The 23,998-nt window shown below is 49.0% G+C and overlaps 1 protein-coding gene across 1 annotated transcript in view; it reads right to left on the bottom strand.

Moving 5' to 3' along the window:
- The window catches only part of LHFPL7 (LHFPL tetraspan subfamily member 7), a 156,159-nt gene that overhangs the window by 87,975 nt on the left and 44,186 nt on the right, over window positions 1-23,998 (bottom strand). The window lies entirely within an intron of this gene.

A 23,998-nucleotide genomic window follows, 5' to 3' on the forward strand; every position in this document is an offset into this window, starting at 1 on the left:
TAGAAGTGGGAACTCAACCAAGGCTAAAAGGGCTACGTGCTTTGGGCATCTATAGATTTGTGTGTTTACCGAGCCTGATTCTGCTCTTATGTACCCTGGTGTAAATCAGTGGTAATTCCTCTGACCCCTGAGGATTTAAATCAATTCAAAACTGGCACGAGGAAAAGAAGACCATACACATGCAAGTTAAGTTTGTCATATCCATTAGGTTTACTCTTTCCTGATTAACTTTAAAGCTGAAGGAGATGTAAGATGTGATGGAGCCAAAGCACCTTTGATGCTCAAGTAGCATCATCCCTGTGGGAATAAAATCTCTCTTTTTATAAATAAGACCCACTGCTTACTCTTCCAGTCCAATGGAGCTCAAATCAGTGGCCTGAAATCCTTAAACTACCATTATCTAAAGGGAACCCGCTTTCCCCCCACTGATATTTATTACTTTTGTCAGAAATTAGTGAGAGCTCACTGGCTGAATAATAACATGCCAAAAGTCGTTTTTCAGCATTGCTAATATAATTAAGGATATCATGGGAGAAAGCTACACACCAGGAGAAATGCTGCCTCTGAATCTGACAGCTCTTTTCACCCTGGTAAGGCTGAAATATGAAATACAAGAAAAAAGCATTGAACTGGAACCAGCATCTTAGTGGTGAAAAACCCACAATGAGCAACAGTTCCCAGATATTTAAACCTCAGCGAGGCAGCTGGCTGTTTCCACGTGTGCCTTTTCACTCTTGAGTTGGGGCAAGAGAAAGTTTGGGACTTGTTCCCTAAGCCGTTAGCTAACACAGGAGAAACGTGTGGCACTGTCATTCAGAAATCACCATTCGTCCCACATCAACCCGCTGTCAGTTCTGAAAATACCTTGGCAACAACAATCCAGCTGAATTGCCTTTTTGATCAATATATTCATCAAGCGAACATACACCATACTTGGGTTCTTGTACCGTCATGCCTGACAGATCTCTGTGTGTCTCTCACACACACATGCACACAATAACTTGTGACAGCCTCCTGTATTAGCCACAATTATTGCTTGACTGCCTGGAGGGCCAGTACTGCTCTTAGCTTCCCGCTGTGACCGAAAACTCAGGATGGCTGAGCCAGCCATCAAATCAGATGTCCCTGCTTGTTGGAGCATAGAGTTTGCATGCCGGACAGCAGGCAGCAGTGGAACAGTGCAACGGCAGGTCCCCACCACCCAATTTCACACATACAGGTTGAACCTCCCTTGTCCGACACCATTGGGACCTGACTGGCGCTGGACGAAAAAATTTGCTGGATCAGTAGTAGGCATCCTTCAGTCTGCACAGACTATGGATCGCGCCCTTTAAAGTTTCAATTTAAGACTTCATTTACAGCGTCTATTGTGGCTATAAAGACCCACACGAGAGTGACAGTCCTTGCTGCACCTCTTGCAGATGTAGTGGGTGTCTGGCAAGTCCTTATTGTGCTTTCTGTGCGCTCGCTTCTCGTCTGCTAGCTGTCTGATCCTCATCTCGCCCTTCTGAAGGCCCTTGTGTAACCCCTGCCTCCATCTGCCGCGGTCATCTGCTAGTTCTTCCCAGTTGTCCAGCTCGACGTCTACCTCTCTGAGGTCTCTCTTGCAGACATGTTTGTAACGCAACTGGGGGCGTCCAGGGGGTCTTTTGCCAGAGGCTAGCTCACCATACAGGATGTCTTTTGGAATCCTTCCATCATTCATCCTGTGGACGTGGCCAAGCCAGCGGAGCCGACGCTGCCTGAGGAGGGTGTGCATGGTTGGGATTCCAGCTTGCTCGAGGACGGCAGTGTTGGTCACTCTGTCCTTCCATGATATTCCAAGGATGCGCCTGAGGCAGCGCAAGTGGAAGACGTTCAGCCTCTTTTCCTGGCGGGCATACAGGGTCCAAGTCTCGCTGCCATAAAGGAGGGTGCTGAGGATGCAGGCTCTGTAGACTTGCATTTTGGTGTGAGTGTACAGCTTGTTGTTATTCCACACTCTCTTGCTGAATCTGGACAGAGTTGTGGCCGCTTTTCCGATCCTCCTATTTAGCTCAGTGTCCAACGACAGGGTGTCAGTGATGGTGGACCTGAGGTAAACGAACTCGTGGACAACCTCTAACGTATAGTTGTCAATGCTGATTGGTGGGGATGCAGCAACATCCTGACTGAGTACGTTCATCTTCTTTAGGCTGATGGTAAGCCCAAAGTCCTTGCACGCTTTGGAGAACCGATCCAGCAGTTTTTGAAGCTGGTCTTCTGTGTGAGACACTACAGCAGCATCGTCTGCGAACAGCATGTCTCTGATGAGGACTTCTCGCACCTTAGACTTAGCTTTCAGCCTTGCAAGGTTAAACAGTTTCCCATCAGATCTTGTGTGCAGCAAGATGCCCTCTGTTGAAGATCCAAAGGCATGCTTCAGGAGGAGTGCGAAGAAGATCCCAAACAATGTCGGAGCAAGCACGCATCCTTGTTTGATGCTGCTCCTGATTCTGACAGCATCAGATAATGCGCCGTCATATTGGATGGTTCCTCTCATGTTTTCGTGGAACGACTGGATCATCTTGAGTAACCGTGGAGGACAGCCTATCTTGTGGAGCAGTTTAAACAGACCATCCCTGCTGACCAAGTCAAAAGCCTTGGTCAAGTCGATGAAGGCTATGTAGAGTGGCTTTCTCTGCTCCCTGCACTTCTCCTGCAGCTGCCTTAGAGAAAAGACCATGTCAACGGTAGACCTCTCTGCGCGGAATCCGCACTGCAATTCGGGGTACACCCTCTCAGCAGTCTTCTGGAGTCTGCCAAGGGTGACGCGAGCGAACAGTTTACCAGTGACGCTTAGGAGGGAGATTCCACGGTAGTTGTTGCAGTCGCTTCTGGTCTCCTTTGTTCTTATACGACATTACAATTTTAGCGTCACGCATATCCTGTGGAACCTCACCCTCTTTCCAGCACAGGCACAGTAGCTCATGCAGGGATTCCAGGAGTGTGTCCGTGGCACATTTGATTACCTCTGGTGGTATACCATCCTGACCAGGGGCCTTTCCTGCTGCAATGCTGTCGATGGCTGTCTTCAGTTCACTGGAGGCCAATATTGTCTAGCACATTGTCAACACTTTCACTGCTTCCTGGACTCTTAAAAGACAAGTAGAGGTAAATTAAAACTAAATAACAGCACAGAACACTGAGAGTCAGGACTCATGGCTGTAAACAAACTATGGGACTGCGGGAAAGTTGGCCACATCCATGATAAGTGGTCGTTCGGGTAAGCAAAATCATGCCGGATTATGGATGTTGCCAGTGTGATGAAGCGGGGGATACCTGTGTGTGTGTGAGTGGCTCACAGAGGGTGGGGGGCTCCTGCTGAGGGTAACCCTGGTGACCAGGTAACACCTTTGTACCGCAGACAAAGGAGGAGGTGGAGCCTGAGGGGTTTGAATTGGAACTGGGAGTTGGAAGCAGTTAGTCTGGGCTGGGAGAGAGAGAGAGACAAAGGAGGGGGCAAGGCCCCAGCTCTGGGGGCCCCCTCTCCCCAACATGGATTGGACTGGCTGTCTCTGCCTGCTGTACTGACTCCTCTGTATAATGCTGTGTCCTGTCAGCTAATAAACCTGCTGTTTTCGTGCTGAGTAAGAGACTCTCCTGCCTGCGGATAGGGTGCAGAGCTTGGGGGACCCCAGAACCCCATCACAGCCAGACACGACAGTGCCGGATTACAGAGGTTCACCTACACACACACACACACACACACACAGACACAGAGTCATGGCTCTCAGTGCATCTTTGTAGAAAATGCCAACTTCCAACAAGACTGAGCTGCCTGAAGTAATCACGTGTGTGAGAGAGACAATTGCCAGCGGTGGTCAATGGATAGTCGCATGTGTAAAGCTAAGCACGCGCTTGAGCGACTGACTGGATCAGGGCCTGATTGCAGCACCATCCTGCTCCTGCTGAGATCAGTAGCAAAACTCCAGTTGTTGCCACCCGGCCTCTCATGTTAGTCTTTCCCTTGATCCCTAACTCCTCCCTCTCCGTAGGCCACCACTTAGAACGACACAGTTGGTCCTGCTGAGCCCATGAATGGCCACACAGCAGCACAAAGATGCGTCTGGAGATGGTGACGTTCCTCCTCGCCTCTGGGTGGTCTGGAGTCAAACTGTTACTGGATCCGTTTCAACTTCCCCATTTCACCACTGGCCTGAAACAGCTGAAAGCCCAAATCCCCATGCAACAGTATTTGGTAGGTCCTTTAGCAGATCCCATGCTGGGAGCACATAAACATTTGCAGACTCTGAAGACACTGAACTACTTATTACACTGCTGTCGGCCTAGCTATAGCACTCAGCAGAAGCTACAGGGGCTGGAATTTCAATCCATTTGTATAAGAAGTCATGATTTAAAGCATGGACACAGGCTGGAAGATTTAAATGTAACCCTTGAGCTTCGACATTAAAGCTCCTGCAGCACTTCACTCAGGGTAAATTGCACTCATGAATTTAAATGGCACAATGCTAATGACTCAGCTGTCAACCCCAATTTTGGGGCCTGGTCTCTTGCAGCAATCTAAACCAGCGGTTCCCAGCCTTTTCAGTACCACGGCACACTTCAGTGAGACAGACAATTCCATGGTGCACCCACTTTTTTCAGCTGAATTGATTGCTCCCAAACATCACATTTACTATGGCTACAGTCTTACTAGGGAGGTCTGTAACATAGTCGTGCGCACAACAAGCTAAACAAGGATTAAATGCATAAATGCTTCAAATCCACCCCAGAATACACTGTCTTAGGCAGCGAGCACAGACGCATTTTGAAAATCTGCTCAATGCCATGCTCGGGATGTGATTAAACAAGTAACCCCTGAAAGCAGGCTCCTCTCTCGGCCAGCCCATTGGAACCAGAATGTGGCATTTAAACCTGGAGTGGGGGCGGGCTCCGTGCTAGCTTATTGTCAGTAATATGGCAATACAGGTTGAACCTCTCTAGTTTGGTGCTCTCTGATCCTGCAATATCCGTGGTTCGGCTTGTTTTTAGTTAGCTAGTTGACCGCTTAGCATGGGTGCAGCCATGTTTCCTGTGGTCCCTTGAAGTTTGTATACAGCCACCAGTCCTGGCTCTCAGTGTTCTGTGCTGTTATTCAGCTCTAATTTACCCCTAAATATCTTCTTAAAGCTCAGTAAGCAGTGGAAGCGTTAATGCTGATAGACAATACTGACCTCCCAAGGTTCGGCAAATTCTCTGGTTCGGCACCAGTTCGGTCCCAAGGTTACCAAACTCAAAAGGTACAATGCATATATGAAAGTCCTCTCTCCGCCTAGTTGGTTATCTCCATGTTTCCCTTTTAAATCAAAGGGCATGGATGTTAAAAATGTCATTTGTGATACTTAATCTGATGATAGGCAGATGAGAGAGAAAGGAAGAACAGCCACTAGTGGAATATGTAGAGTTGAGGCTATTTATCTGTCTAATTAAGTGTATCCCCCACTGTCATAGGTAGGCAACTTTCACAGCAGTAGCCAAATCCCTGGGGACCTTGTCTGAGTTTCTGGCACATCTTGTTTTGTTCATCCAACAAAGAGTTCTAAAAATGGCTGTTGATGGATGTTCCAGGAGACAATTTTATCATGGTAATTATAAACGACAGTCCCAGTGATTTAACTAATGGAGTGATTAATGCAGTGATGTCCTGACATCTAGGCCAAGAAAATATTTTAAGACTTTGTTGTAAATCTCTTCTTCCCTTTGGGTGTCTTGTGGAACAAGCCAGAGATGGCAAAAGAATCCTTTTTGTATCAGTACTGCACTGCCAATAGCAGGACAAATTCACCCCAAGTCAAGGTGATATGCAAGCTTCAGGGCTTACACAGGACTGAAATACAGCACAGACTCAAGCAGGTCCTCAGCAGAGTAGTGAATGTCTCACACACAGAACCACAAAGCTGCTCTCATATAGCAGGCCAGAGCCCGAGCACCTCTAAGCAATCTGTTACAGAGACAATCGCAGAGGACACCGAAGCCGCTCCATTCAATTCAGAAGGTTTTGGTTTCCAGATAGACTGAGACAACCCGCCGGCCCTCCACATTCAGGCCAAAAGAGACCGGAGAGGGTTCCCAGCTTGCGACAGGAAGCTCCTGGGAGAGAGTAGAACAATGCCCCTGAATCCCAGAGAAACCCCCGAAGGCTCTAGCAAGATGCAGGTGCTGTTTGTGTTGGATGCTCAGCAGCTCTCGTTTCAGGCAGGAGAGAAGCTGCCTGAGCCCATGTGATAAAAACAAGGCGTTATTTTAAAAGAGGTATTTTTATAAAACAAACTCCCGGCAGGATGCACAGTGCTACCCCGCCCCCCGCTTCCCCCGGGATAAACCACTTTTCTGAATTCCAGGGCTGCTTCCTGGCAAACAATCTGTCAGGGTCAACAGGATGGGAGCTCCCGGTCTCTGCTGCCTGCAAGCGGGGAGGAGAAATGTCCCATCAGGCTGCAGGAGGGACCTGAGCCAGCAGAGGTGCAGAGTGCTGGTACTGCACTAAGATGACGCTGCCATGTTACTCCAGCCCAGGCCTGCTGATGGGAGGTGGGGGGGGAGGCAGAAAGGGCAGTTGCCCCCAGGCCTTTCAAATTGCCGTGGCAGCCTTACTGCACCACTCAGTGCGGCTGGGAGGGAGGTCCAGCCCTCAAGTTTGGGTGGCGCTAAGCACTAGTTGCCCTTGGCCCCACCTCTTTTGCCTTTGGCCACAACCCTTCTAGAGGCACAGAGCTGTGCCCCTCTCCCCCCTTGACATGGGACCCCAGTGGCTGTCAGCCCCCCTGGTCTGGCCTAGTGGAGGAGCGAGGCCTGGAAAAGGCCATGTAGCAGTTTTCTCTTCCAGTGGTTTCCTGTCGCAAGCTGGGAACCCTCTCCAGTCTCTTTTGGCCTGAATGTGGAGGGCTGGAGGGTTGTCTCAGTCCATCTGGAAATCGAATCCTCCTTTTTTACCCTAGAGTAAGGAAACAAGGACACGGGGAGAACATAAAAACGACCATACTGGGTCAGACCAAAGGTCCATCCAGCCCAGTGTCCTGTCTTCTGACAGAGGCCAATGCCACTTGCCCCAGAGGGAGTGAACAGAACAGGAACTCACCAAAGCGATCCCTCCAACCTCTAACAAACAAAGGCCAGGGACACCATTCCTACCTGTCCTGGCTAATATCCATCGATGGACCTACCCTCCATGAATGTATCTAGCTCTTTTTTGAACCCTGTTAAAGTCTTGGTCTTTACAACCTCCTCTGGCAACTCCCCAGGCCTGACTACACACTGCGTGAAGAAAGACCAGATATTCTGGTACTTCCAAGAACAACACGCTCACCCCTTTTACAAGGCATGCTTGGTGAAGTATAGCAAGAGACAGACAGAACTGAGTCTGTGGGCACTTCTGGACCCAGAGTGGGCCTTCTCATGGGTTTGTACAGCCCCTAGCACAGACAGGCATCCAAGTGCTACTGCAACATGAATGTCAAATATTAATAATGTTGCTGGAGAAACCCGTCCACACTCTGCTGCCTTTGGTGGTGGAGAGTTTTACAGATGTGTGTTACATCCATGAGAATGCAGATTTTTATACACAGGAGTTTTTTGCCCAGTCCAACATTTTAACCATCTCTTTTACATGCTGCTCTGTCAGTTCTTTTTCAAATCCAAGAGTCTGACTGTCTTGTCCACAAATACTATTATGTAGCCCCCGGTGCCACTGACATCTGTGGCTCATGGATTCTTTTCACAATTCCTTAAGCACTGCTGCATGTGGGAGAGATCAGCATGATGAGACCATTCCCAGGGGTTAGTTACTATCTCTAATCGCAGGTTAGACACTCACCAAACCAGATCCTTCTATGGACTGGTCAGCTGTCCTTCCCCTATTTATTGTTAAGTTGCTGACACTGACCAGAGGTTAGACCCCCTGCATTTCTCTGCCCTAGGCCTTTCCCATTGCTTCTTCCACCAGTCCCTAATTACACGGTACCTATATGTCACCAAGCAGATCAATACAAGTCAGAAAAATCAATAGGCGCCCTGAAGAGTTTACTGCCTGTCATTCAGGGGCTGTGCTATCTGGAAGGAACAGGACTGTACTGCTCTGAAAGGCTGGATGGAATTCATTAGATGGCACAAGTGCATGGGTGAAAGTAACTTACAATTTCTTACAGACACTGCAACCTGGGTCCTGTCCAGGTCTTCAAATGGCTCCCTGCTGGCTTTTGCCACAGCTCTTGCTGGAGCTGCATGTAACCTCTCTGCCCAAATCCCGTTCTCATGGCACCAATTAATGTTCATGTATTTTCAGTAACCGGATTTACCACCTCCTGGGTGGGAAACGACCAGCTGCTGAGAGTGCCGAGGAGCGGCAGACTCTGGCCTAATAGAAATCATTCAATAGCTGACAGCGGATGAGACGAGCCGCGATGGGTTCCAAGCTTTTGCTTGCTGCTGCGTCTCACATCACAGGCACGTCCACCAGCTCCCCCACTGCCTTGGCTGATGAGCGTTTCAGGACCCCTGCTGAGGGTAACCGTAGATCCCACACACATAATTTACTGCCATAATCGCATCTCCTCAGATGAAAGCAAAGACTCTTCCTTGTGGCATCCATCCCCTCCACTCTGGTCCCTCCGCTGCTTTTAGCTGCCTCTCACCCCTATCATTTCCATTCCATTCCCTGCTGCCTCCCTTCCCAGGCCTCTGTGCGCCTCTCCTACCCCTCCTCTTTTAACAGCAATGCTGGCACCAGCAGTCCTGCTCCTGCTATTTTCATCACCCAGCACTTCGTTCAGCCATCCGTACGCATTCTTCTCACCAGCCACGGGAACGTTTCGACCTGTTAATGCCCCCAGTGATCACTGGGGCACGCGCTGTCCTTCCCAGCACCTTCGGATGGCCCTTTCGCATCCTTGTTAGAATCCATCGGCTCTGTCTTGCTGTGAGTTCCATAGCTATGGAGCAGTTGCCCAAAATGATTTCAACAAGGGATCTTTCAACACCATTTCCTTTTAATTCCAGGGAGAGGAGTCAGGTGCATCTGTAAACCCCCTTCTCCCCCTTTCCTTCTCTTCCTGCTCTTTTTAGCAGCCAAATAAGTAATGTGAAGAAATACACATGCTTGAGCAGATATGAGCAAGTGACCCGCCGTCTCCTTTTGCTTGAGGGAGTCAAGAAACGAAATGCATTGGGAGCAGGTTTAAAGCAAACACAAGGAAGTATTTCTTCATATAATGCACAGTCAACCTGTGGAACTCCTCGCCAGAGGACGTGGTATGGCCAGGACTTTAAGAGCTAGCTAAGTTCCTAGAGGATAGGCCCCGCAATGGTTATGAGCCAGGAGGGTGCCCCAGCCTTTGTTTGTCAGAAGGCAGGAATGGGCAACAGAAGTGAATTTATTTGTGGATTCTCTGTTCTACTCACCCCACTGTCAGAAGACAGGACGCTGGGCTAAATGGATTCTGGTCTGACCCAGTTTGGTGGTTCTTATATTCTTTCCCCTCCACTTCCTGGCTTGGGAAACAGCTGCTCCACAGATCCCCACTCCCCTATGACCAGGACCTGACAGCTCACCCTCGTCTTTCGATCCACTGCAGCCACTGGACATGAGGCTTGGCTGGGAGATGTACTAACCACAGAGGAGAGTGCAACACAGGAAAGGACTTTGCATGCCAGTGTGACAATAACTGCTGCCAACTTCCCTGCAAAGTCTTTGTGTTCTCTTGGGGGAGCCCATGGGATGTGGAGACACTTGGAATGAGCTGTGACGAACTGGGGGGTTTTAGTCACCTCATTATGTTGCATGTGAGTTCTACTCTCCTATGCTAACGTGGGGTCCCGTGTGTGTGTGTGCCTCAGTTTCCTGAGGCTCTGCACCAGTACCTAGGTGGTGATGGGAATTTCGGGCATGACACACTGAGGGAGGCTACCCCCACCTCCTGCACCCCACTTTGCAACCTGACCCGGGAGGAGGTACAGCCAGGCAACAACTTTTATCCAAGAAGAAGGACAAAAAAGCAGGAAAAGGGACCTGGCTGTGGGGCTGGGACCAGGCTGTTGAGCACATGGGTTCACCTGGGCTGGCTTGGCTGCAGTGATAGGCGTGGCTCAGTAAGCTGTGACCTTGGCCTCTAGAAAAAAAGTAAGAGACCGTGTGGAGGGTCACAGCCAGTGTTCCCCGTAAGCTGAACGCTCAGGTGGACACCAGGGAGAGAGTCAGGTGCTGCCCAGCTGCTCAGCAGAGCGCCCAGAGCCGCTCACCGTGGACAACGTGTTTCCATTGGAGGTGCACATCTGCACATGCCTTGACACACACAAAATTTATTCCACCCATGGGTGGAAAACCTTAGAAGGAACCCTGGTCACAGCGAGCCGGTGAAGCTGACAGTAACTGCCTAGAAACACAGGGTCCCCAGCGCACAGCCAAAGCTTTGCCTCACTCCCTCCAGCGTACTTCTTGCCCTTTATGAAAATGCTTGGCCAGGCTCGTCTCCAGGGCTGCCGAGGTGCCTCCAAGAGAACTTTAAAATACATCCTAACTGCAGCCTAGCTCCTTACAAGCCTTCTTTCCTCTCAAGCAATTCTCCCTCCCATTCTCAACCCCCTCGGCAAAGCAAGAGGCGTGATGTGTCATGAGACGGGGGTTATTTCACACCATCAGGGTGGGAGTAATTTCTGATGCTCTGGGGCCTTCACAGCCCCCTCTCTGTTTGCATCAATGGAGCTCTGGCAACATGGGGCAGACCTACTTTGTATGAGCTGTCTGCCTCAGCACAGACAGGTCCAGGACAGCCCCAACGCACTGTGAAGCCATCTCAAGAGGCAGTTGCTCTTCCAGATTCTTGGCCCGGTTTCTTGCTTTACCATGGCCTGTCACTTCCTTGTCTTCCCATTTCCCAGAGCTGTTTTAGTTCTTTCCAGTCCAGCCGGCTTGCACATGAGCCACATTGATGAAAGCAACCCGCTTTCAGCCTCCCGGAGGAAGGGCTGAGGCTTGGCAGTGAGCTGTTTTATGGGGACAAGCCCCTTTTGTGCTGATTGCCAAGGAACTGACTCGGCTCATCTCCTTTGTTACGGGGCTTGCAAAAGAGCCAATGCAAAGCTATGGCTGGCTTGGGTGCCAAGTGATCTACAGCCAAGGGGGAAATAAGAGCAGAGGAAAATGAGAGTTAACTCAAAAAGCGGCTGGGGGCGGGGGCTGCCTGCAGGTCTTTGATCCCTGCCAAGAAATGCAGAGCAGTTCCCCCGACAGCCCAAGGGTGACCAGAAGAATGTGGGGAAGATTCTCCCATGACGTAATTGAAAAGCAAACCTCAAACTTCACTGACTTATCTGGCTCCAGTGCTCTGGGAGGCTGCAGCTGTGAAATGGGAGAAATCACATTACAAAGTTTTCACACCAGAGAAACAAAACAGGGCATAGCTCTGCTTCAGAACGCTAGGTCCTGGTCAGCTCTAGGATACCGAATAGATACTATTTACAAGGCTCTGCACTAGGCCAAAGCAGCAGGGTCGCACTTCCTTCCGCCCCGTCACTTCTGTAATTTCACATGCACCCTATGGCACCGTTTTACCTGCTACTGGCTACACTGAATAGCCTCCCATGCTCACTCAACCTCGTTGCATGTTCCAGACCCCCAACAAGCCTTCATGCAACTTCTTAGGCAACAAACTAAATCTACTTTGGTGCCAAACTGCAGTTGCCAAGAGTCTAAACCAATCCCAGACCCTTAATCCCTTCTTTAGTCCTCTGTGTCCCAGGTGCTCAGAAACCTGCCTCGCCTCGCTGTGTTTATTCAGCCTCTGCTGCTGTCTCAGATTCCACCCACCAGCTGAGTTCTCATGCCGCTCAGGCCATTTTGGCACACACAAAACGTAAGCTCAGGGCGGACACAGGGACAAACACACAACAGGTTAGCTTTGCAGCCATCGTTCGGGCCTATAAAAATAGCCATCACTGGCATTTTTCATGTAGGCACATCGTCTGGATTTACAAATGCAAGCGCGGGACCCATAGAACATTACAGTGCATCTCGCAGACCAATATAAGGCATTTGTGATGCTAATAGCCCATTCCCTTGGAATCTGACTGAGGGATGTCATTATTCTTTGCCGATTGAAACACAATATCAACCAGAAAGTGGAACGAAACTTTGCATTTGAGTTCCTGGCATCTCTTTCAAGACGAGGTGCACGAGTTGATCCATCCACAAAAGGGGGATAACAGCTCTTCCCTACTTTCCGGGATGGTTGTGAGGTTTAATTCATGAGATTTGCAATGTCTATAAAGTTTGTGAGATCCCTGGATGAAGGGCACTTGAGCAGTGCAAAATATTATGGGATTGTACTGGTTGCGTATCTTTCAACACGGTGCACATGTTCTCTGCCAGTCCTATTCTGATACCAGAGCCTCACCACAAACGAGATGAAGACTAGTCCAGATGACCTGCCATGGGGACACCACCCATTGGAGGGGAATCCATAGGGTACCAAAGAATCTCCCGCAGGCTTTGGGTGTTTAATTTGGGCTACCAAGAATCATCAAGATTGCCAAAGGCAATTACATGCTGAGCCACATGAGAGAGAACCAATGCACAGGAGCGTACCAGTTTGTACCTGTCCTGGAGATAAAAGCTTGCCTGCTTGAGGCACAAATCAGATTAGTGACTTCCACCAGTGCTAGATTTACCTGCAGTGAGGAGAAAAACTATAGCAACAGAAAACCCTGTTAACATGAAGCTATGCACAGCTTTGTTCTTGTTCACTGATAGGGCACCTGCTGGAAGCAACTTCGATGGGGAGGTTCAGACCAGGGAATGAGGGGGTTATTTGTCAAATTAAGGTTAGGGTGAGTGCTCCAGGATCACCATGTGATCAGTGAGTCTGTTGTCAAGCTAAATCAAGCCCACTTGCTCCTTTTGGCTGCCTTTCCTGCAGCAAAAGCTGTCCACTAGCTTCTCAAAGATGAATTTGAAGGTCAGTGTATAAACATCATGCCCTTGTTCTCCAGCCCAGCACCTGACAGATGGAATCTGAGCCTCAGCTCTTTGTAGAGAGAGACTAGTGCAAGCAACACACGGATGAGCATGCTTGCTAAGACCAGATGACCTTTATCCAACGATCTTCCTTTGGAACTTACTGTGCCATGTGGCAAAGGACTTTTTCCTCATCTATTTCCTCTGTTAAATATTTTCAAAGGACAGGATAAACAAATTCTAAATAAGAGGAAGCTCGAACGGTACAGACTGCTTATCTCCAGGAACGGAGCTAAGGAAAGATCAAAGCAAGGGGAAGAATCAGGCCCGCTGGCAGCCAGAAAGACTCTTCCTGCCTCGGAGCAGCTGAGCACATTGTTGCCACTGATGCAATTCGCTGTTGATGGAAGGTTTAGAGATACGATGGGCCACATTTGCCTGTGGCACTACCAGCTCCGTGTTCCAGAAGGGGCAGAGCCGACAGCAGAAGGGGTGGGGCCAAGAGCAGTCACTATGGTCTGGGCCCCACCCCACACCCTCTCAGGTGCTGGTAGCCAGAGCAGCATTACTGCAGTACCTCAAAGGTGGTAGCCTGAAGCTCTGGGGCACCCGCCCCTTTGTCCTCCCCATTGGCAGGCCTGGGCACTACTTGTATTGAGGCCCATGGGATTTGTGCCTGCTCATGCCAGAGCTGAAATTGCCTCTTTGCCTCTTTCTCTCTGGCATAAGCCAACATAATGGGCTGGTTTTCAAAAGTGACTGCAGCCCAGCACCCTCAGGACCTGTCTAGGGCCAAACCAGAGAATTTGCCAGACCACAGGAGGTCAATATTGTCAAGCGCATTACCAACATGTCCACTGCTTACCGAGCTCTTAGGAGACATTTAAGGGTAAATTACAACTAAATAACAGCACACAACACTGAGAGCCAGGGCTGGTGGCTGGAAACAAACTTTATGGGTCCGCAGGAAACTTGGCCACACCCATGAGAAGTGGCTGTCCAGCTAACTAAACTCATGCCGGATTGCAGATGTTGCCAGACAAAGGAGCTCTGGATTAAAGAGGTTCAACCCATAACAGGTTTGAGAGGCCTCTTTTCAGTAAGTGTTAAGCACCCCGCAACCCTGCCCTTCACAGCGTCACCAGCTGGCCACCCGGAATCACTAACCCCTTTTGGAAAAGGCAGCGTTGTGCCTATGCTCTGAAGTTCCAGAGGATGAGGGTAAACGTCTCTCTCTTATTCCTGCATCAGCAGGTACCAAGGCAAGTTACCAAGGCTTTCCATCAGGGCGAGTTTCCTGCCCGACCCCCGACTCTGCCCTTCTCTTTTCCTTGGGGCCATGAGAAATTAAATGTCACACCGCACCCGTGTTCATCAGCCCATGAGACAGGGTGTCAAAGAAACCCAGTGCCCTCTGCATTCTAGATGACCTTCAGTGGAGACCTCTACCAGCCTGTCAGCTTCGGGACTGTTTGGGCAGGCGTGTTCTGCCCACCCTCCCGTTTTTTAGCATGTGACGTGGCTGTGAATACTCTGGAATGCAAACAGAGAACCCCTCTCTGCTCTCCGAGGTCCACACTAAAGCTGCTGTATGTAGAAGGTACTGGGAAGCTTTTGGCAACTCAAGGAAAGGGTGAAATCAAACACAATAAATAGTTACAAGACACGCAGTGGCATTACAGGTCCTCTCCCTCTGCCTACCACCTGTTCTGTCCTGCAGAGATTTTTGTAACAGGTCTGTTACATACCCGGTAGCTGTCAGTGTTCCCCATAAGCTGAGTGCTAGGACGGCCACCTTGGAGGGATTCAGGCACCGCTCTGGGGGTTACCACAGCACCTACAGCCGGTAGCATGTGTTTCAATGAGCCCACTCTGCCACGGGCCAGGAGCCGCATTCTCCCCTGGCTCGCACAGCCTCGTCAGAGAGCGTGGACAAAGGTGCAATTGCAGGGCTGAATTCTCTCCTCAGTTCTGCTTGTGCAGCCCAGCTGAAGACACAAGTACGACTGAGGGCAGAATCCAGCCTGCGGTGTCTTTCTGGCTGGTGATGGTGCTCACGCCAGAAGGAACCCAGCTGGGTTGTCGGACCCCAGAGCAAATGGGGTTTGGGAAGGGACAGAAACTTTTTTTTTTTTGGGTCTGGGGAAACTGAGAAAATTCAAGATGGTGATTGAGGCACAAGCCTCTGACTCTGCTAGGGAGGGGCAGTAATTCCACAGGTGCCCAAGCTTCTTTCCCACCATCCATCCCACAGCCCACTTTCTCTTTTATAGCAGCCCAGCTTTTTTCACATGCTGGGACGTATTGGCAAAGGGGCTGACGCTGTGCTGCCAGGGACCAGAAATCAGGTATTGTCTCTAGGAAGCAATCAGCAGAGCACCATATGCTATCCTTCCCCGCCCCCCAGTCGCCTTGCAAGTCACATTTTGCTTTACACCTATCTGACAGAGCTGGAAGGGACCTTCAGAGGTCATCAAGTCCAGTCCCCTGCCGGCTCAGCAGGACCTATCACCAGCCCTGGCAGGTTTTGGTTTTGGTTTTAATTTATTTGACGAAGACCCCTAAATAGCCTCCTCCAGGATTGAGCTCACAGCTCTGGATTTAGCCGGCCAATGCTGAAACCACTGAGCCACCTGCACATTTCCATAGTCTTTCCTTGTGCCGCTTCTCCTGGTGCAACCCAGCCTGGTTCAATTTAGATTCCACCTCTGAATTTATGTGACAGAAACGCAAAGCCCCACGTGCCCATCTGATCAGCTGCAGAGCTGCAAGGGCTGAAATGATTGATCTTGGAACAGATAACGTCTCATTGCTTTAGCTGGCTCCCCTGCTCCAATATGTTATAGGCTCTCTCGTTGCCCTTGGCTGCCTACACATGGCCCTTTATCTCGAAATCAGAGGGCTGGAGCCCTCTTTTTATTATACTGTATTCATTTTGCTCAAGTCTGCAGAGCACTGCTAAATTCCTTCAGTTCCACTAGTGGGGTGGGAGGATGGGGGTGGGGAAAAATAGGAGCCACATTTTAATTTCACGAGATAAAAGGTCAGGTGAGGCAAGGGAGGAAAAGCTAATCGATTGCTGGAGCCAAGAAAGTTGATCAAAATTTCCACCTTTCAGACAATATCACAGGAGGTGCAAGGGACCTGTCAGAGTGATCCCTAAAGTAGCTCAGCCTTGTAAAGGGGGGGGCTCAGGAAATCTAAGCCTGGAGTCCCCTTACAGCGACACAAACTGTGCAAGTGGGAACACACCACCCTTGTCTTCAAAAGGCCGAGTCCAAATTAAGGTTGAAGGGGGTTAGAAACCTCGACTGATAATGGAGGAGAAATGGATACAGCCCAGATAGTCAATGAACTAGCAGAGATACATGTCAAACCATGTCAGATGGGACAAAGGCTGATTCAATATTTGTTCTTGTTTCTATTCTGAGAAGAGAAAGTAACGAATGTGCTGACCCCCTCCCTTCCGCCAGGGAACCCCAGAGAGGCGATAATCACAACCGCAAAGAAGATGAATCTGAAATTCCAAGCTAGAATCACTGTATTGCCCAGCACCAAGCGACTACCAACTAACATGGACACCCAGAAGTTCAGACAATTAACACAAAGCTCTAGTCAAGAACACACAAACAAAAGAGAAAAACAGGAAAAAACGTCTACTAATTCCCCTCCCTCACTAGTCCTTACACCCATATATGCTGCTCCTCTTTGGCCTCAGGAAAACTCAGTATGTGAAGCAAATCAGGTGAAACTGGTACTTCACAGGCAAGTTCAAATGTGGTTTTAACATCTTGTGACACTGGTGGCCTTCCAGTGCTTGAGCTCTCACTAATAAGGGACAGATGGATGGAATTAACTGTATGTGGTGCGTGATGCATGAGAGACTATATGCCTATCTGTGTGCATATAAATACACATGCACACATACTACAGGTATTCAGGTTTTTACAAATGTCATTCATCTGTTGGGGAAACCAGACATACAAGGGGAAATCTTGGGCCTCTTGAACTCGGGGAGAATTTTGCTATTGACTTCCATTTCCCCCAGTTCAACTTGTGACAAGCTAATAAGCTCACTGCCCACTGAAAGAAGTTTGGGTACGGTAAGCTGGTGCTATAGCAACAAGCTGCAGGGATGGCATTTGTATTTCTTTGTATTATAGTAGCACCTGGTGGCTCCAACCTAGAGCAGGAGCCTGTGGTGCGAGGTGCTGTACACCCTGAGAAAACTTACGCTCAAAAGAAAGAAAGGTAGCATTAGTATCTCCACTGTATAGCTGCGGCACTGAGGAGACACAAAAGGAGTAAGTGATTTGACCCAAGTCACACAGTCAGCCTGTGGCAGAGCCATAATTTGTATCTGTATCTCCTGACTCTCGACCCAGTGCATTAACCTCAAAACCACCTTCCTCTGTAGGCATTGTACGTGCTAAACACGCCTGGCTCTACCAGTGACAGACTGAACCTTACCCTCGTGCATAGCAAGGACAGAAATTTCCCATGCAGAGACTCAAGAGATAATTGTTTCATGGCCTTACAATTTCTCTCTACACAGCACAGCTCACCCACCTGAGAAACACACCCTGGTGCATGGAGTCAATGTGATTACTTTCAGAGGGAGGTTCTCACCTTACTGCTCCCCCGCCTGCAGAGGAAATACGAATTTCTAACAAAGATTCCCACGTGGGAGGAGGGGAGAGAAATGACAAACCAGAGTGGGGCAGCACCTCTGTACAACATCATTCTGTTGAGTCAGGGCCACCTCACTTTGCGTAGGAATTAATCCACAGTGAAATTAGATTCAAACGCACAATCTATAGTGCTTGCTGAGGTACCACCAGGGCGTAAGCAGCCTGTTAGCTTGACCAAATGAACCCAGGAAATTTTCATTGCCAATACTACTTAGAGGCTACAGTTGACATCCAGCCTGCTCAACAGCAGTACAGTACTCAGAAAGCCTCATTTTTATTTAACTACCCCACGCACTTGCCTTTCCAAGCACTCTGCCTTGGTCCAACAGATTTTTTTTGGTCCCTAGCATCTGTGTTGGCCTCAAATGCAAAGCCCCAAGCCCCAGGGGCGATAGCTGGGTGGGCTGGGGCCTAAGGCACTGGCAGGAGAAAACAGGCAGCCTAGGTTGCATTACCAGCTGTGTGGCATGACACTGTGGAGCTGTGTTCTACAGGGACGCCCTGAACTGGAGCCTAGGCAGCGGGAGGTTTGGAGGTAGCGAAGGAGCAGGTGGAGGCAGCATAACACTGGTTGCTACATCCCCCCCACCCCAACACACACGCACACATTGCCCAGTGTGGATGTTTCAAATTATTTGTGTTACAGCAACGTCTGGTTCTGAGCGCCCATTGCACTAGGCACATTTCATGCACATGCAGGTCAAACCGCTCTCATCTGGCACCAAATGAAAGAATTTGCTGGACCACGGGAGGTCAATGTTGCCTAGCAGCATTGCTAACACTTCCACTGCTTCATGGGCTCTTAGAAGACATGTAGGGGTAAATGACAGCTACATAACTGCACAGAACACAGAGCCAGGACTGGTGGCTGGAAACAAACTTTATGGGACTGTGGGAAACTCAGTCACACCCATGATAAGTGGTCATCCAGCTAAGTAAAATCATGCCCGATTACGGATGTTGTGGGGTGAGTGTGCCAAACTAGAAAGCTTCAACCTGTAGTAAGAGACAGATCTCGCTGCAAAGAGCTCGCACTATGTGTGCGTGGTTGGGAAACAGAGTCACATAAAAGAAAGCAGGGACAGTGGTCAGTTGTTTTCTAAGCCTACTGAAAATAAGCCAAGAACTTATGGACTCGATCTGCAGCCAGGGAGATTTAGGTTAGACATATAGAAAAAGATCCTATGTTAGCCAAGCACCCATCCAGGCTTTTGTGGGGAGGGTGTGGAACCCCCCTCATTAGTGGGCTATAAGAACAGGTTGGACACACACCTCTCAGGGGTGTTCTAGGTGGGGGGAGATGGACTTGACCACCTTTTGAGGTCCCTTCTTGCCCTATAGTTCTATACACCTGTGGGTGACCACACACCCACCGCCCCCGGCACAATAGTCTTTATGAAGGAGAGTAGAATCTGCTGCCCAGCATGGGGGACTGAAACTCAGCAGGCAGGCAACACAATTATTCTTCTCATGTGCATGGTAGGTCCAGGCTCGGCAACCAGTTCCACATAACCCACCATGATGGGAGTGGGGAGGAAAAGACGACACAGCTACTGGATTTCTGATTATCCAGATGCCACTGTATGTGAAGGGTGTACAACAGCAGCAGAGAGGACCCACAGATGCCCATTCATCAGGAATGATGCTGGATTCCACAGACCCCCACTTCCAGCCACCCAGACCTGAATGAGCACACTGTGCCCAGGGGAACGGGCTTTGTGAGCATGAGACAGAAATTAAAATTTTCACCTAATATTTTGTATAAGTTAATCCCCAGCATGTTGACGCTGTGCTGGGTGACAACGAATTGGCCAGCCACGCGATTCCTGCAACCATAGATCAGCTTCTCTTTTGCTAAGTGGACGCTTGCAGAATTACTTCATTAACAGCCCTAACGTTCTTCCTATCTGACACTTTTTGCATTGGGGGGAATTCAGTGCACACTATCGTTTTTCAAATAGAGAGGGAGCCAGGAGGATGGCGAGCCCCATAGCTTCTCCTGACCTGTAACTAACGATGTTCTCTGGATTAATGATTTAACATCTCAGAAGGGTGTGAATTTCATTGGGTGCCCTGGCAACCTTGCATGAGAAAGTCATGCTTTATTAGCAAATTCATTACCTGCAGTGTTAAAATGAGTCCATAAAGCAGTTTCTCTGGCTTAGTCCTGAATGCAAGGGAGGGAGAATTCCAGTGGAAGCATCTGTTTCTAGGTTCTGTGCATGCTTTGTTCGACAAATAATTGATAATCATAATATTAAGATGTGATATCATGCTTTTCACCCACAGACCTCTAGGTGCTTCATAAAGAAGGGGAAATATCTCTGTTCCCTTTTGGCAGAAGTGGGAAAAGTACCCAAGAAGTTAAAAGTCTGCTTTCGCTTCTGGATACCTGAGTACACTCTAGATGCGACGCGCGCACGCACACAAGTACTTTTACTCAAGTAGTTTTCCAGAGGGATGGCAGTGACTTGTACTTAGGAACACCCCCACCCCCTGCAGCTGAAGTTTTACTCAAGAAACTTTTGGGGTACTTTTTCCCACCTCTGTTTTTTGGAGAGTGAGTTATGGTACTTGGCAGATCCCCCATTACTGTAGTATCCGAGCATCTCACATCTGTAACATGTTTATCTGCACAGGGCCAGCCACAGGCCAAAGAATTCCCCACTGAGGAAAGTCTTCAGCACTCTTCGTTCCCTTTGTTAAACTTCTGAATTTCTTTTTATTGAATTTGCAGCCCGCTTCACACCTGGGATGCACGACTTGTGTGCATGGTTTATCTCTGCCACAAGCACACAGTAAAGAGAGAAAAGCAGTCCAGGAGCACTTTAAAGACTAACAAAATAATTTATTATGTGATGAGCTTTTGTGGGACAGACCCACTTCTTCAGATCAGAGCCATGATTAAGCCACGTATTGAGTCCGTTCTGGTATGGCTCTGATCTGAAGAAGCGGGTCTGTCCCATGAAAGCTCATCACCTAATAAATTATGCTGTTAGTCTTTAAAGTGCTACTGGACTGCTTTTTTGTTTTGATAGTATATAGACTAGCACGGCTTTCTCTCTGTTGATACAGTAAAAAGAGGTTCACAATAGCACAGCTGGCATGGGCTAATGGGCTGGCATTGCCCCGACCCTTCTATTATACCCATATGACTGCCAATCTTCTAGGAGGTTTCAGGAAAATGTGGATCTCAGCAAATCGTGATGAGTCCACGAGATTCTACAAAGGCCCAGAACATTCTAGAAGGTTAGAGAATAACAGGGAATACCTGAAGCATTTTATTCCAAACATTCCATTTCCCTTTTGGCAGCTAACAACAAAACCCAGTGCCCGCCCCATGCCTAGTACTCCAGCTGGTCCCCTGCCCCTAAATCCAGCCCTGTATCCACAACATCCCTGAAAGCATGGGAAGTATTTCTGTGCACACTTTACAGATGAGGGGATAACAGCAGAGCGGGATTCAGTGACTGGCCCAAGGTTTTGCAGGATGTTTGTCACAGGGCCGGGAGCTTAAACTGGAACATCGTTCACTCAGAAAAAGAGGGAAACTGAGGCATGACGTGGGGAAGCGATGTGTCCAGTGTCCTCTGCCTTCCTTGCTACCTGCCATGCCATGCAATCTTCAGGGTGCTGTCCCTCCTTTAGAGTCACATTACCTTGCCTCACCGCCACCAAGAATTAAGCAAGGAAAGAAGCAGATGTCACCCAGCTGATTAGCAGAGTGCCCACTGCCACGACCAGCACTGAAGCCATTATCGTTCACAAACAACTTCACTGAACTGGTCACGTGGTGCAGCTGTCCAATCAGCACCTCCCAAAACAGATTCTGGTTTCCAAGTGAGAGGAAGGACAGAGGAGCGCTGGGGGCCAGCAGAAGTGATATTAGGACGTGCCGAAAGCAAACAAAGAAAAAGTGCAGCATTGGTGTTAACACTCGGGAGAGCCTTGCCCAGGACTGTCCCCAGTGGAGAGCAGTAATCCAGTGCAAGCTGAGAGGTCCTGCCGCAGTGCAGATGAGGACAGGTGAAGAAGAAAGGAGCGGCAAAAACTGCCCCAGGCCCCTCCAACAGCTACAAACACCTGCCCCTGATAAGACCTGCAGCTCCAGAATCAGACTGGTCGGCCATCACTGCAGTCACAAATAGGAGGGTGACATGGTGGGAAAAATTAGAGGGAACCCTGGTTACGGACTGTATCAGTCGGTTCTGCTGCAAGCTCCCTCTCAGCACTGAACTTGTGGATGTATTTATTCCATTCCAGGCCTGGAGAGAGGAGAACACTAACTCAGGAAATCCACCACCCACTGTGCTTCTCCCAGCCTGTTCCAGGCCAAAGCTGCTTGTGGGAGCGGCCGCTCAGCAGCTGCAGTGCTAGCGGCATGCTGCCTGAAGCACGATGCCCTCAAAGTGATTGCTGCCCCCAAGCTGGGGCCAAAGCGCAGTTCTGAACACAGGCTTCCCTTGTTTTCCATTGGACCCCTGGCTGAGGCACTCACCACTGCTGCCTTCAGAGCCTTTCCCTCCACGTGAAACTCTTTCCTTAGCAGGTGATCAGCCCCAATGGCAGTAAAAGTTCTTCAGGGCTGGCCCTATGTTCCCCTCTCTGCTCACCCAGCATCTCCACCATGGGTGAAAGGCGCACCCACCCTCAGGCAGGTCTGGGCACTCACTATAAACAGGGTGTGGGGCTCAAGAGACAATATTTTTTAAGCCCTACTACTAACCGTTAGAAGCTGCTTAAAGCATTTTTCGATTCTGAGGCGGTTAGCAAAGTAAAGCTGCTTCCCTTGTCTCATGCCTCGCCGTCCACACTGAGCTGTTGGCTGGATACGCACCTCACCAAAGGGGTGTCCGGATGAAGAACAATGGGTTGATAGCATCTGTTTGGTGGAAGGTGCATGTGAGTCAGCAGTTCCTCACTCAGCTGCTGGCTCAGAATCCAGCTTCACACCAGACATGAAGCGCATGCGCATCACAAGCTCTTTTTAGCTCCCTTACATTCTCTGTGCAGAATTTTATCTCATAAAAATTCACAAAGCCCCAGCATGAGCTGTCATTTGTACGTAAGAGAACTGATGGGTCCCAGACCTGGCAGCCAGGATTCCCCCACCTGGGGGAGATCAGCAAAGCTTTGTTCGGTTTACTGGATGTGGGGCTTTTTGTTCTGTTGGTAAAGCCCCTAGCACAATGCATCCCATCTGGGGCTGCTGTTATTGCAACTACAGGCAATGGTAATAGTAACAATAATAATAATGAAGCTATTGTTCCACTCTCTGTCTCCCACCCAATGGCCAAAGTTTTATTTTAATTAAATTTTAATTCCTATTACAAGAATCAACAGGCTAAGTCACGTAACAGATAAAATATCTAAAGTGAAGTGTTGCCAATTGGCTAATATTTACCTCCCTCACAGGGCTGCTGTGGGAATTAGTGTTTGCAAACTGCTGCTAGCTGCTCAGATGAACGGTTCTAGGCGAGTGCCAATTATCCTCACTTATTATAATAGCAGTGTGAGGGAGAAGCAACAGACATGCACAGCAAGGACTAGATCCTGCTGTGCCCAGGGGAAAATACAACTGTGCTGCCCACTGAACCAGCTGTATCTCTACCAGAGATGTGGCCATTCTTCCGTCTGGTACAGTCACTGCACTGGCAGAAAGCAACACACACAAGCTAATGCAAGCCAACACACGCAACAGCTACTTCAAATGCAGAGACCAGTGTAGCTGAAGAAACAAAGGAATGTCTGATTTCACAGGGGCAATGCCATCATCTAACTCTATTTCTGCAACAGAGCCGAGTAGGGAGCACAGCCTGCTGGAAACCCTGGCAGATCTGAGCATTTCTCACAGAGGTCAGGAGTCATCCAAGCTTTGTTTACGCCCACCTTTATATAGTGAAGTCTTTCAAATCCGGCTTTCTATTCTCCAGAACTCTCAAACAACTGGCATTTTAACTATAAGTAACTTTTAGTTACGTTTTCCACAAGTACAGTACAGTGAAAGTAAATACAAATAAATACAGCAAATACAGTCTACGTTTACAGTGTACAATACTACTGTTGTTGGTAAATCGAGAGCTCTGCATACATTTTTATTTGTTTCTTAATAGCTACTAGTGTTTTTCTTTAGTGTTATGCATTACTAGGTGAACCTCTGTATTATCCAGAATATTTGAATACCCAGCAACCTCCCATTCCTGGGGCTGCCGGATATGAAAGAGTGTACTGTAAAATGGACCTCACCTAACCAGACAGTCCACAATTATAACATGATCTCTCCCCTACAGAAAAGGGACAGCAGAAGTTGGGCTGAGAATAAACGGAGTAGTAATAAAAG

The sequence above is a fragment of the Carettochelys insculpta genome, chromosome 19 (assembly GCF_033958435.1).
Source record: "Carettochelys insculpta isolate YL-2023 chromosome 19, ASM3395843v1, whole genome shotgun sequence".
Classification (NCBI taxonomy): domain Eukaryota; kingdom Metazoa; phylum Chordata; order Testudines; family Carettochelyidae; genus Carettochelys; species Carettochelys insculpta.